Source organism: Coregonus lavaretus, assembly GCF_964263955.1.
Source record: "Coregonus lavaretus genome assembly, chromosome: 5".
Taxonomy (NCBI): domain Eukaryota; kingdom Metazoa; phylum Chordata; class Actinopteri; order Salmoniformes; family Salmonidae; genus Coregonus; species Coregonus lavaretus.
This window is the reverse complement of record NC_139992.1, coordinates 73,481,663-73,497,600: the sequence shown is the minus strand read 5'-3', so window position 1 is coordinate 73,497,600 and position 15,938 is coordinate 73,481,663.

Below are 15,938 nucleotides of genomic sequence, written 5' to 3'. Positions count from 1 at the left end.
TGGCTTTATCAATAAGTGCATCGATGACGTCGTCCCCATAGTGACCGTACGTACATACCTTTAACCAGAAGCCATGGATTACAGAAAACATCCGCACTGAGCTAAAGGGTGGAGCTGCCGCTTTCAAGGAGCGGGACACTAACCCGGACGCTTATAAGAAATCCCGCTATGCCCACCGACGAACCATCAAACAGGCAAAGAGTCAATACAGGACTAAGATTGAATCGTGCTACACTGACTCCGACGCTCGTCGGATGTGGCGGGGCATGCAAACTTTTACAGACTACAAAGGGAAGCACAGCCGCAAGCTACCCAGTGACACAAGCCTACCAGATGAGCTATATCACTTCTATGCTCGCTTTGAGGCAAGCAACACTGAAATATGCATGAGAGCATCAGCTGTTCTGGATGACTATGTGATCACGCTCTCCGTAGCCGATGTGAGTAAGACTTTTAAGCAGGTCAACATTCACAAGGCCGCAGGGCCAGACGGATTACCAGGACGTGTACTCCGAGCATGCGCTGACCAACTAGCAAGTTTCTTCACTGACATTTTCAAGATGTCCCTGACTGAGTCTGTAATACCAACATGTTTCAAGCAGACCACCATAGTCCCTGTGCCCAAGAACACTAATGTAACCTGCCTAAATGACTACCGACCTGTAGCACTCACGTCTGTAGCCATGAAGTGCTTTGAAAGGCTGGTCATGGCTTACATCAACACCATTATCCCAGAAACCCTAGACCCACTCCAATTTACATACTGCCCCAACAGATCCACCGATGATGCAATCTCTATTGCACTCCACACTGCCCTTTCCCACCTGGACAAGAGGAACACCTTCGTGAGAATGCTATTCACTGACTATAGCTCAGCGTTCAACACCATAGTGTCCTCATAGCTCATCACTAAGCTAAGGATCCTGGGACTAAACACCTCCCTCTGCAACTGGATCCTGGACTTCCTGATGGGCCGCCCCCAGGTGGTAAGGGTAGGTAACAACATATCTGCCACGCTGATCCTCAACACGGGGGCCCCCAGGGGTGTGTGCTCAGTCCCCTCCTGTACTCCCTGTTCACCCATGACTGCATGGCCAGGCACGACTCCAACGCTATCATTAAGTTTGCAGACGACACAACAGTGGTAGGCCTGATCACCGACAACGATGAGACAGCCTATAGGGAGGAGGTCAGAGACCTGGCCGTATGGTGCCAGGATAACAACCTCTCCCTCATCGTGATCAAGACAAAGGAGATGATTGTGGACTACAAGAAAAAAAAAGAGGACTGAGCACGCCCCCATTCTCATCGACGGGGCTGTAGTGGAACAGGTTGAGCGCTTCAAGTTCTTTGGGGTCCACATAACCAAAAAACTATCATGGTTCAAACACACCAAGACAGTCGTGAAGAGGGCACGACAAAGCCTATTCCCCCCGGGAGACTGAAAAGATTTGGCATGGGTCCTCAGATCCACAAAAGGTTATACAGCTGCACCATCGAGAGCATCCTGACTGGTTGCATCACCGCCTGGTATGGCAACTGCTTGGCCTCCGACCGCAAGGCACTACAGAGGGTAATGCGTACGGCCCAGTACATCACTGGGGCCAAGCTTCCTGCCATCCAGGACCTCTATACCAGGCGGTGTCAGAAAAAGGCTCTAAAAATTGTCAAAGACTCCAGCCACCCTAGTCATAGACTGTTCTCTCTGCTACCGCACGGCAAGCGGTACCGGAGCGCCAAGTCCACCTCACCCACTCTTTTACACTGCTGCTCATCTGTTTATTATCTATGTATAGTCACTCTACCCACATGTACATACAGTGGGGAAAAAAAGTATTTAGTCAGCCACCAATTGTGCAAGTTCTCCCACTTAAAAATATGAGAGAGGCCTGTAATTTTCATCATAGGTACACGTCAACTATGAAAGACAAATGGAAAATCACATTGTAGGATTTTTAATGAATTTATTTGCAAATTATGGTGGAGAATAAGTATTTGGTCACCTACAAACAAGCAATATTTCTGGCTCTCACAGACCTGTAACTTCTTCTTTAAGAGGCTCCTCTGTCCTCTACTCGTTACCTGTATTAATGGCACCTGTTTGAACTTGTTATCAGTATAAAAGACACCTGTCCACAACCTCAAACAGTCACACTCCAAACTCCACTATGGCCAAGACCAAAGAGCTGTCAAAGGACACCAGAAACAAAATTGTAGACCTGCACCAGGCTGGGAAGACTGAATCTGCAATAGGTAAGCAGCTTGGTTTGAAAAATTAACTGTGGGAGCAATTATAAGGAAATGGAAGACATACAAGACCACTGATAATCTCCCTCGATCTGGGGCTCCACGCAAGATCTCACCCCGTGGGGTCAAAATGATCACAAGAACGGTGAGCAAAAATCCCAGAACCACACAGGGGGGCCTAGTGAATGACCTGCAGAGAGCTGGGACCAAAGTAACAAAGCCTACCATCAGTAAAACACTACGCCGCCAGGGACTCAAATCCGTGTGCCCCTGCTTAAGCCAGTACATGTCCAGGCCCGTCTGAAGTTTGCTAGAGTGCATTTGGATGATCCAGAAGAGGATTGGGAGAATATGGTCAGATGAAACCAAAATATAACTTTTTGGTAAAAACTCAACTCGTCGTGTTTGGAGGACAAAGAATGCTGAGTTGCATCCAAAGAACACCATACCTACTGTGAAGCATGGGGGTGGAAACATCATGCTTTGGGGCTGTCTTTCTGCAAAGGGACCAGGACGACTGATCCGTGTAAAGGAAAGAATGAATGGGGCCATGTATCGTGAGATTTTGAGTGAAAACCTCCTTCCATCAGCAAGGGCATTGAAGATGAAACGTGGCTGGGTCTTTCAGCATGACAATGATCCCAAACACACCGCCCGGGCAACGAAGGAGTGGCTTCGTAAGAAGCATTTCAAGGTCCTGGAGTGGCCTAGCCAGTCTCCAGATCTCAACCCCATAGAAAATCTTTGGAGGGAGTTGAAAGTCCGTGTTGCCCAGCGACAGCCCCAAAACATCACTGCTCTAGAGGAGATCTGCATGGAGGAATGGGCCAAAATACCAGCAACAGTGTGTGAAAACCTTGTGAAGACTTACAGAAAATGTTTGACCTGTGTCATTTTCAACAAAGGGTATATAACAAAGTATTGAGAAACTTTTGTTATTGACCAAATACTTATTTTCCACCATAATTTGCAAATAAATTCATTAAAAATCCTACAATGTGATTTTCTGGATTTTTTTTCTCATTTTGTCTGTCATAGTTGACGGTACCTATGATGAAAATTACAGGCCTCTCTCATCTTTTTAAGTGGGAGAACTTGCACAATTGGTGGCTGATTAAATATTTTTTCCCCCCACTGTATTACCTCAATTGCCTCGACTAACTGGTGCCCCCGCACATTGACTCTGTACCGGTACCCCCTGTATATAGACTCCCTACTGTTATTTTATTTACATTAATTATTTGCTATATTTATTTTCTTAAAACTGCATTGTTAGTTAAGGGCTTGTAAGTAAGCATTTCACTGTAAGGTCTACACCTGTTGTATTCGGCGCATGTGGCAAATTACATTTTATTTTATTTCATTTTTTTTTCAATTTAAAGTTTTATTAAGTTTTCAATCAACCAACCAAACACATTCCACATTCACAGATGTGAATAAAAAAAAAAAAAAATAATAATAATAATAATAAAAAAAATTGTTTTATATATGTATATATATATACATACATATATATACATACATACATACATACATACATACATACATACATACATACACACACACACAAATAATAATTATAACAAAATTTAAATTATAGAACTTGCAGCAGCACTATCAAGGTTCTTATTAGCTATTTCCAGCCTTAGCTGAGATGACGAGCCAATAATTAGTTTTTAGGTTTTACAGCACCTTACACAACACGCATCTGCCCATCTCCCTGATTCCCCCATTCACTCTGTCCAATTTGAAATATAGTTGAGTAGTGGAGACCAGAGTCTATCAAACTTGGGCTGTCTCTTGTGGAGGTCATAAGTGAGCTTTTCAAGGGGGAGAAAGTCAACAATCTGGTCAATCCACATTTTAAATGTAGGAGAAGTATTAGAGGCCCACAATAGAAGAATACATTTCTTAGCAAAGTATGTAATGGTCATGAGCAAATTTTCTCTGTCAGGATCAAGAACAAAGTCCTGCTGGGCATTAAGAAGATAGAGACACGGGGTCATATCAAACTGTACATCTAGTATTTTCTGTGCAGCAGTATGTATAGATTGCCAAAATCTGGCAATCTCTCTGCAGCTCCAAAATACATGCATATAGGTTCCACTTTCAGAGGTACATCTATTACAATTAGGAGAAATGTCTGTTTTCATTTTATGGAGTCTCAGGGGAGTGTAATAAAATTTGTACAAAAATTTGTAATTAGATTCTTTCATTTTTACATTAGTAGAGGAGCAGTATACCCTGTCGCAAACCTCCGCCCATAACTCGTCACTGATAGTCAGACCAAGGTCCTTTTCCCATATTATTTTCAAAGGAGTAAAGGAGGATCCTCCTTTCTCAGAAAGGAGTCTATAGATATAGGATATTTTGCCTTTAATGGATTGTGCTGTGACAAGAAGGGTTTCAACTTCATTCAACTGAGTTCTAAACCTCCTCTTGGAAGTAAATGAGGAGATGACATGTCTAATTTGTAGATATTTAAAAAAATGGGATCTTGGCACATTGAATTCATTGCAGAGCTCTTGAAAGGATTTCAGTGTAGTGGTCTTCTGATGAAATAGGTCTGAAAAGGTCCTGATTCCTAGAGTATGCCAAAGATTAAAGTTGGCATCTCTCAGGGCTTTTGGCAAGTCTGGGTTGCCTACTATAGGCGAGTGAGAACATATTTGGGAGGAGATGCCCAAGTATTTCTTACAGTCCCTCCACGCTCGTAGGGTACTGGAAATCACAAATGTTTTGGCTATGTTGCCCACTTCACTAAAGTTATCAATGAATATAGTTGAGCTTAGTGGCAATGAACCACAAGATTGGGCTTCTATCTGGCTCCACGTTGACTCTTGTCTGTTTGTGATCCATGTTAGCATGTTGCGGATTTGGGCAGACCAGTAGTACAATTGAAGGGAGGGAAGGGCAAGACCACCCTTAGATTCAGGTTTCGATAGAGTGGAAAGCTTGATCCTAGGTTTTTTATTGCCCCATATAAATTTGGTGATGCTTTGGTTAATTGTTTTGAAAAAGGAAGCTGGGAGATAGCATGGGAGCATCTGAAATAAATAGTTCAGTCTAGGGAGGATGTTCATACGGATTACATTAATTCTTCCTACTAAGCTAATTGGGAGGGAGATCCAGGTTTGGAGGTTGTTCTTGATTTGATCCAGGAGTGGAAGATAATTCTCTTTGAAAAGCCTATTCAGATCTGGTGTTATGAATATCCCAAGGTATTGAAACCCCTGTGTCTTCCATTGGAATGGGCATAGTGTCTTCATAGAACTGGTGAGTATAATATTGAGAGGGCAGACAGTGGATTTGTTAAAATTAATCTTATAACCTGAAAACGTGCCATACTGAGCAATTGTATCTAAGATGGGAGGAAGGGATTTCTCAGGGTTGGATATGTAGAGCAAGACATCATCCGCGTAAAGCGAAATCTTGTGCTGCAGGCCTCCTGCAGGAACACCCATAATACTTGGATTGCTCCTTATCAACTCTGCCAGAGGCTCCGCCCCCAACAAGTAGAGCAGGGGGGACAGCGAGCACCCTTGTCTTGTGCCCCGTCCCAAAGGGAATCTGTCAGAGTTCAGTCCGTTAGTAGTCACCATGGCATTTGGATGAGAGTATAGTGATTTGATCCATTTAATAAAGTTTGGGCCCATGTTGAACTTCTCTAAGACTGAGAACAGAAAGCTCCACTCCATCCTGTCAAACGCCTTCTCAGCATCCAGTGAAGCCAGCAGGACAGGGGTCTTCTGTGCGTTTACTTGATCAATAATATCAAAAAGACGGCGAATGTTATCAGAAGAGTATCTGTCTCTAATAAATCCCGTCTGGTCCGCTTTTATTATTTTGGGAAGAAGAGTGTTTAGTCTTTTGGCGAGCAATTTGGTGATTATTTTGTAGTCGAAATCCAACAAGCTTATGGGCCGGAAGGAGGAGCAGGATAGGGGATCCTTGTCTTTTTTGAGCAACACTGTAATGCGAGCTGTGTGCATTGAGTCTGGGAGAACTCAGTTTTTGCAAAAATCCTCCAGCATTGGCATGAAAATAGGGCTAAGCTGGGGCCAAAAAGCTTTGTAGAACTCTCTGGGGAATCCATCTGGGCCTGGGGACTTGTTAGGTGGCATGGAGGTAATTGCCTCCAGGATCTCCTCAGGAGTGAAGGGGGAGTTGAGATCTTCTTGGTCGGTCTCTGATAGTTTAGGTAGCGAGATTCCCTCTAGGAAGGAGTGGAGTTCTGCCTCCGTGTGTTTTCTCTCAGAGGTATATAGTTTGCAGTAAAAATCATGAAAAGTTAAATTGATCTTTTTTGGATCATATGTGACCTCATCCTCTGCTGTTCGGATAGCCATAATTGTACGCTCTGACTGCTCTTTTTTTAATTGATAAGCAAGCAATCTACTAGGCCTATTGCTATACTCATGGTATTTCTGTTTAGTAAAGAAAACTTTTTTTTTAATCTCCCGAGTATAGTCCAAATTCAGTTTGGCTTTGGCTGCTTTAAGTTGACTCCAGGAGGTGCTGTCTGGGGATTGTTTATGTACTTTTTCACAGCGTTCCAGCTCCCTCTCCAGATCTAGCCTGTGTGCTTCCATTGCTTTTTTCTTAGAGGAAGCATATGCAATTAGATGACCTCTTAGTGTGGCTTTAGCAGCGTCCCACATTGTGGCCGGAGAAACAGGAGAATCTTTGTTGTCTTGTGTGTAGTTGTCTATCCATGTAGTTACCAATGTATGGAATGCTTCGTTTGATAGCATGGAGGTGTTGAATTTCCAGCTCTTTGATCTCGGGATGTTTTTGCAGAGGTCAAAGCGGAGGTGGACAAAGGCGTGATCCGAAAGCGCTATGGGTCCGATTGTACACGTGGCTGAATTTATGAAACTCTTTGGGATAAAAATGTAATCTATACGGGAGTAGGTGTTATGGACATTAGAGTAGTATGTATAGTCCATAGCTGAGCTATTAGTCTCTCTCCAGATATCTATCAGTCCCATCTCTTTAGTAAGAGAGTTCAACATCTTTGCAGATCTAGGATTTGTGGTGGTGATTTGAGATGATTTGTCTAGGGTTGGGTTCAGGGTACAATTAAAATCTCCGGCCAACACTCCAAAGGAAACACAATGCTCATTGAACAGAGTTATCATTTTCGACATAAAAGCAGGAGTATCTGTGTTAGGGGCGTATATGTTTAAGATAGTAATTGGTTGCCCATACAGTGACCCAGTTATCAAGATAAATCTCCCCTCCGGATCAGATATGTTTTTGTCAATTATGAATGGAACATTCTTATGGATAAGTATTGCTGTACCTCTACTGTTGGATTTGAAAGATGAGAAATACACCTGTCCCACCCAAGCTCTGTGGAGTTTGGCATGTTCAGCATCACAGAGGTGTGTCTCTTGCAATAGCGCGATGTCTGCTTTTTCCTTTTTTAGAGCACATAGTATCTTTTTCCGTTTTATTGCATGGCCTAGACCGTGGCAGTTCCATGTCAATAGATTTAAGGTACTAGTCATCGTCATCGAACAGTAATCGAACTTTAGTGCAAGTCATCTCTGGGTAAAGGTGGATCGTAGTTACAGCTGCGTTCACATAAAAGGAAAATAAATGGTTTACATAAAATAACAATCTCTGAACACCCCAGCCGAGTTCCCAAACAACTCGACATATCCCGTTGGATCTATTACCTCCCCGCTCAGTCACAATTCTGTGTTCCAACAAAAAAAAAGACCGGGAACAGTTAGCAACGCACAACGTCTCCCCCTCCCCACCAAAGAAATGCCTCATCCTCTCCGCCCGCATTGAGTAACTGACAACGTAGCCCCCGTCCAGACCACATTAAGAAAGGGAGAAAATAAAATCAATAGCCCAGCCTACATACAGTAGGCCTAAGTTATAATATGGGGCCTATCCCTCTCAGCTAAAGGAACATAAATATAGATTGGACGGCTATAATGAAATTTAGCAGGGCGGTGGGTCTTTGGATATCGGCTATATGTTGTCTTACCTCCTTTAGTAATAACAGTAATCGCATTAATCGCATTTAGTCAATGGTCCATTTCTCATTGACCGGGGTTGTCTTTCAAAAAACGTTTTGCCTCTTCGGGAGTTTTGAAGTGTCGCAGGGCTCCTTGGTGAAGAATCCTGAGCTCGTTTGGGTATTTGAATCCCCTAAAGATGCCTCGGTCAATGGAGCATTTCTTCACCTCGTCAAACTCTCGGCGCTTTCGGCGTATTCCAGCTGACAGGTCCTGGAGTAAGGTGAGTTTGGCGTTTCCCACTGTAATGGTGTTGGTTTTCGCCGCCTGTAGGACTCGTTCCTTGTCGGTGAATCTCAGGAAACGTATGGTGATTGGGCGCGGTGGTTGTCTGGCTGCTGGTGGGGGCCTCAGTGCTCGGTGAGCTCTCTCGAGTTCTATGGGCCTGTCGGTGGACAGGTGGAGCCACTCGGGAAGTTTGTCTTGCAGGTAGCGGATCAGTGGCATGTTTCCCTCTTCTTTTTCGCCCAGATTTAATAGAACACAATTATTCCTTCGCCCCCTGTTTTCCAGGTCCTCTGTTTTCTCTTCCAGCTGCTCTATTTTTTTTTTAGCATATGCTATTGTTTCCATGGCGTCTGTCAATAAGTTTTCCGTGGATAGGATTCGCCCCTCTGCCTCGTCCAGGCGCCCCGCGTTTATGGTTATCTTGTTGTTTATGTCAGGCAAGGCATTTTCCAGGATTGTCACCTTGCCCCCTATCGCACTGAGCTGAGCGTTAATGGCATCTAGTTTAGTGTTGAGTTCTGTACGTTGGGATCTCAGCTCAGAAAAGATGTCTTCGACAGAGTGCGAGGTTGGCATTCGTTGGGCCTCGGGGGGGGACGGGTCCTCTTTCTCCTGGCTAATGGCGCTAGCTTTTTCTGAAGCTAGCTGCTTCTTGGAGGCTTTTTCCGTCGCTAGTACTCGAGTCCGGGTAAAAATGTCCCCTGTAGTGTTGCCTTTTGAAGCCGCCATGACTTTTTGACTAAAGCTAAATGAGTTTAAACTTGAAGTGGAGGTAAGATTAGGAATTGGAAACTACTTGTGCGGAGCTCCTAGTTCATGCGGCCATCTCGTTCAAGGGTCACGTGATCCCCCCTTTTATTTCATTTTAACTTATTGCTCTCGTTACTTGTTTCAGTTTAGATGGTTGAGGTAGTCTCAGTAGTCAAACTTCCCTACCCCGGCAGTCGTTCTGAATGCAGGTTGAGGGTGATTACAAATTCCACTTGTTGGATATCCTAACTCTGGCTGGATTCCAATAGGAATTACACATCACTTTGAATGCCAGCTTAATGTGACTTGCAGGTCTGATGTGGCCGGTAAACCAGGCGTTTCCTAACACCACTGTGTTAGGGTATAACTAGGCCTTCAAAGAAAGGTCTTACTGTATGATACTGTAAATGTAATTATTGTCATAAATCATTTTATTTTAAAGGCTAATAAGGCTGGTGGAATTGTTCATAGACGGTTCTAGGAAGAATCCTCCAAAGATAAAATAGTTATCGGTAGAACCCTGTATAGAGGGTTCTGGGTAGAACCATATAAAGAGGGTTCTATGAAGGACCCTACATAGAGCGTTCTAGGTAGAACCCTTTGCAAAGGGTTCTACCTAGCACCAAAAAGGGTTCCCCTATGGGGACAAACCGAAGTACCCTAGATATTTAGCACCTTTTCTAAGAGTGTAACTTTGATATAGATATTACTCAACAAAAATATAAACATGGAATTTCAAAGATTTTACTGAGTTACAATTCATATAAGGAAATCAGTCTATTGAAAGACATTCATTAGGCCCTAATTTATGGATTTCACATGACTGGGCAGGGGTGCAGCCATGGGTAGGCCGGGGAGGGGATATGCCCACCCACTGCAAAGTCATGCCCAGCCAATCAGAATGAGTGTTCCCCACAAAAGGGCTTTATTACAGACAGATGCACCCTTCCCACCCCTCCTCAGACGATTCCGCAGGTGAAGAAGCCGGATGTGGAGGTCCTGGGCTGGGGTGGTTACACGTGGTTGTGAGGTCGGTTGGATGTGTGAAGAAAAATGTTTGTACTTTTCTAATAACCAACTCGACTGGTTCATGCAAGGGACTGATTGATCGTGCCTGGCAGGAATCCTCACTATCAGTATAAGCAATTTGGCAGTATGCCCAGAACATTGTTTTGAGAACCGAAAGGGGTGTCTCAATTTCAAGGTCTCAGCTTGGAGAGAAGAAGCCTTGTGAGGTATTGGTCGGTCACGTCCATGAACCAAACATTAATGATGAATTCATTATGAATAATGAATAAGCTAAATCATGCAAATATAACTTGTCTGTGTCACGACTTCCGCCGAGGCTGCCTCCCCTCCTTGTTCGGGCAGGCTTCGGCGTTCGTCGTCACTGGCTTACTAGCCACTGCCACTCCATATATCATCATTCCATTTGTCTTGTCTTGTCAATTATACACACCTGGTTCATAGCCCCTCATTAGTCCATGTATAAGTGTTCCCTCCACCCTTGTCCTTGTGGGTGATTGTTTTATGTGAGTTGAGTGTAGCTCGGTGGAGCTACTCGTACCTTGTATTGCCGGGGTAGATTATTTCCCCTGTGCCTGTATTTTGTTGGAGCTACCCGTACCTTGTATTGCTGGGGTAGATTGTTCCCCTGTACATGTATGTTGTTGTCGCTATCCAGCGCAACTGTGTATGACGGAATAAACTCTGTATTTGGTGATTTACCCTAATGCGCCTGACTCCTTCTAAGCACACTCATCACAGAATCACCCACCCGCTATGGAGTCAGCGGGAGAGGAGCGCATGCCTGGAGTCGTGGCCCGGGTCCAGGAGCATTCCATGATGCTGTCCAGCTTGGGGGAAGCGATGGATCGGGTTCATCAGGTCGTCCAATGCCTGGAGAGGAGAGGACCTGAACTGTCGAGACCAGCTGGCCAACCGGATTCAGCCACCCACACCCTAGCACCCGGAGGGATCCAGATTTCCCGACCACGGGAGTTCGACGGGACGGCGGCACTCTGCCAAGGATTCCTCCTCCAACTGGAGCTCTACTTCTCCAGCATCAGGCCGGCCCCATCGGAGCGGGAGAAGGTGTCCGTCCTCGTTTCCTGCCTTTCGGGGAAAGCCCTGGATTGGGCCAATGCGGTTTGGAACGAAGGAGGAGCCGCGTTGGAGAACTACGGGGAGTTCGCTCGCCTCTTTCAGGCTGTCTTCGATCACCCGCCCGAAAGTCGAGAGGCTGGCGAGCGGCTGGTCCACCTGAGGCAGGGGACGAGGACCGCGCAGGACTTCGCTTTGGAGTTTCGGACTCTTGCAGCGGGGTCCAGGTGGAACGAGCGGGCCCTGATCGACCATTTCCGCTGCCATCTGCGGGAGGACGTCCGACGGGAGCTAGCCTGCCGGGACACCATGTTGTCATTCATGCAACTGGTGGACATGGCCATCCGTTTGGACAACCTACTGGCAGCCAGAGAATGTCCTGGAAGGGGTCTGCCCATTCCCACCCTGGACTGACTCGGATCCCGAGCTGATGGAGCTGGGTGGAGCCGCCGTCCGAGAGAGAGGAGGACGACAGCGACAGTGCACTCTGGTGGCACGAAGGGACAGTACACCACACGTTGTCGTAAACGCTCTTTTGGGTCTGGAGGCGGCAGGCAGGGCACTCTCGCATCACTCCAGGTATCGAACACCCACACTCGTTCAGAGCCCTCTGCTGCGCACTGTACCCTACCCATCTACTTTCCCGATCACATGGTATTTCCCCAGTGTGAGGCGCTAGTCGATTCAGGCGCAGCTGGGAACTTTATGGACAGGGCATTCTCACGCCGTCTAGGCATTTCATTGGTTCCCCTATCCATTCCACTCCCCATCAGAGCACTTGATAGTTGACCATTAGGGACCAGGTTTGTTCAGGAAGTTACTGCACCAGTCACCATGATTACCCAGGAGACTCATTGTGAGCAGATCTCTTTTTTTATTATTGAGTCCCCTACTTTCCCTGTGGTATTAGGTATCCCGTGGTTAGCACTCCACAACCCCACCTTCTCATGGCCACAGAGGGTTCTCACGGGGTGGTCGCGAGAGTGTCAGGGTAGGTGTCTAGGTGTTTCCGTTGGTGCAACCATGGTGGAAAGTCCAGACAGTACCTCCACCGTGCGCATTCTCCCCGAATACCTCGCTATGGAAACATACGTCACCGAGTCCCTGCGCCAGGGGTATATACGTCCCTCCACTTTCTTTGTGAAGAAGAAAGACGTCGGTCTGTGCCCGTGCATTGACTATCGACCACTGAACAAGGAGATGATCAGATTTAGTTATCCTCTCCCCCTCATTCCGTCAGTGATCGAGTCAATGCATGGGGCGCGCTTCTTCACCAAATTAGATCTCAGGAGTGCGTACAACCTGGTGCCTATCCGAGAGGGGGATGAGTGGAAGACAGCAGTCAGCACAACCACGGGGCATTATGAATACCTGGTGATGCCCTATGGTTTGATGAATGCTCCATCCGTCTTCCAGTCCTTTGTGAATTAGGTGTTTTGGGACGCTTGGTCGCGGTGTAGTGGTCTACATCGATGACATTCTGGTGTATTCTGCTACGCGCGCCGAGCATGTGGCCCTGGTTCGCAAAATGATCTTTATGCCAAGGCAGAGGAGCGTATGTTTTTCCAGCAGTCCGTCTCCTTCCTCGGATACAGCATTACCACCTCAGGTGTGGAGATGGAGGGAGATCGCATTTCAGCCGTGCATAATTGGCCGACTCCAACCACGGTTAAGGAGGTGCAGCGCTTCCTTGGCTTCGCCAACTACTATCGGAGGTTTATCCGGGGCTTTGGCAAGGTCGCAGCTCCCATTACATCCCTGTTGAAGGGTGGGCCGTCCCGGCTCCGCTGGTCTGCTGAGGTTGACCTGGCCTTCAGCAAACTGTGGGGTCTGTTCACCTCAGCCCCGGTACTGGCTCACCCCGATCCATCACTACCGTTCGTAGTGGAGGTGGATGCGTCCGAGGTAGGGATAGGCGCTGTCCTGTCTCAACGCTTGGGCACGCCACCCAAGCTCCGCCCCTGTGCCTTCTTCTCTAAGAAGCTCAGGCCGGCGGAGCAGAACTACAACATTGGTGATCAGGAGCTGTTGGCTGTTGTCCAAGCCTTGACCGTGTGGAGGCATTGGTTCGAAGGGGCGAAACACTCTTTTCTCGTCTGGACGGACCACCATAACCTGGAGTACATCCGGGCAGCGAGGAGGCTGAATCCTTGCCAGGCCAGGTGGGCCCTATTCTTCACCCGGTTCGATTTTACACTGTCATACATCCTGGGTACGAAGAATGTGAAGGCAGACACATTGTCACGGCTGTATGACACAGAGGAGAGGCCCAGAGACAACACCTCCATACTCCGGCCTCCTGCATTGTGGCGCCGGTAGTATGGCCGATGGACGCGGATATAGAGCAGGCACTACGCACAGATCCATCTCCACCTCAGTGTCCAGCTGGGCTGCTCTTATCCGTGATCGGCTGATCTACTGGGCACACACGTCACCCTCCTCTGGTCACCCAGGTATCGGTCATACAGTGTGCTGCCTGACCGGAAAGTACTGGTGGCCTACCTTGGCTAAGGACGTGAGGGTGTATGTCTCCTCCTGCTCGGTGTGCGCCCAGAGTAAGGCACCTGGGCACCTCCCAGCGGGTAAGTTACAACCGTTACCAGTTCCACAACGACCATGGTCTCACTTAAGTGTTGATTTCCTGACTGATCTTCCCCTCTCCCAAGGTAACACCACCATCCTGGTAATTGTGGACCGCTTTTCCAAGGCCTGCCGCCTCCTTCGTCTGCCCGGTCTCCCCACGGCTCTGCAAACTGCGGAGGCCCTGTTTACACACATCTTCCGGCACTATGGGGTACCAGAGGATATAGTGTCTGACCGAGGTCCCAAGTTCACATCCGAGGTCTGGAAGGCATTCATGGAACGTCTGGGGGTCTCGGTCAGCCTGACCTCTGGGTTCCACCCCGAGTCTAATGGGCAGGTGGAACGGGTAAATCAGGATGTGGGTAGGTTCCTGCGGTCCTACTGCCAGGACCGGCCGGGGGAGTGGTCGGTGTTCTTGCCATGGGCAGAATATGCCCAGAACTCTCTCCGCCACTCCTCTACTAACCTAACACCATTCCAATGTGTTTTAGGTTACCAACCGGTTCTGGCACCGTGGCACCAGAGCCAGGCCGAGGCTCCTGCGGTGGATGACTGGTTTTGGCGCACGGAGGAGACGTGGGACGCTGCCCACGTTCACCTCCAACGCGCCGTGTGTCGTCAGAAGGCCAACGCTGACTGCCACCGCAGTGAGGCCCCGGTCTTCGTACCGGGGGATCGGGTCTGCCTCTCGACCCGGAATCTGCCCCTCCGCCTGCCCTGCCTGAAGCTGAGCCCGCAGTTTGTGGTGCCATTCAAAGTCCTGAGGAGAATCAACGAGGTTATTACTTCCCCCTGTTTACCGTATTAACCCTTCGTTTCATGTGTCTCTCCTCAGGCCGGTGGTGGCTGGTCCGCTCCAGGAGTCTGAGCTGCGGGAGGTCCCTCCACCTCCTCTGTACATCGAGGGGGCCCCGGCGTACTCTGTCCGTTCCATCCTAGATTCGAGGCGTCGGGTGGGGGGCCTTCAGTACCTCGTGGAGTGGGAGGGGTACGGTCCGGAGGAACGTTGCTAGGTCCCGGTCAGTGATATCCTCGATCCCTCTCTGTTGCGGGATTTCCACCGTCACCATCCGGCTCGCCCTGCTCCGCGTCCTCCTGGCCGTCCTCGAGGCCGGGGTCGGCGCGCTGCTGGAGCTGCGCGTCAAGGGGGGGTACTGTCACGACTTTCGCCGTGGCTGCCTCCCCTCCTTGTTCGGGCAGGCTTCGGCGTTCGCCGTCACCGGCTTACTAGCCACTGCCGCTCCATATATCATCATTCCATTTGTCTTGTCTTGTCAATTATACACACCTGGTTCATATCCCCTCATTAGTCCGTGTATAAGTGTTCCCTCTGCCCCCTTGTCCTTGTGGGTGATTGTTTTATGTGAGTTGAGTGTAGCTCGGTGGAGCTACTCGTACCTTGTATTGCCGGGGTATATTATTTCCCCTGTGCCTGTATTTTGTTGGAGCTACCCGTACCTTGTATTGCCGGGGTAGATTGTTCCCCTGTGCCTGTATTCTGTTGTCGCTATCCAGCGCAACTGTGTACGACGGAATAAACTCTGTATTCGGTGATTTACCCTCCTGCGCCTGACTCCTTCTAATCACACTCATCACAGTCTGTGTACGCAGTATATAAGAGAACTAACAGGACTGCCCTGGCTGAGCTTCCGACCGATGTGTACTATGGTGCATTAAGTTTGTTGGAACCTCTCCAGCTTGCTGATAATAAAGAATGATTAATTTAATATTGACTTCAGGTTTCCCTGGTGGTAATTTCCATAGCAGATGTATTTCAAATTCTCTAAAACGATGTTGGAGGCAGCTTATGGTACAGAAATGAACGTAATATTATATGGCAACAGCTCTGGTGGACATTTCTGTAGTCAGCATGCCAATTGCACGCTTCCTCAAAACTTGAGACATCTGTGGCATTGTGTTGTTTGACAAAACTGCACATTTTAAAGTGGCCTTTTGTCCCCAGCACAAGGTGCACCTGTGTAATGATCATGC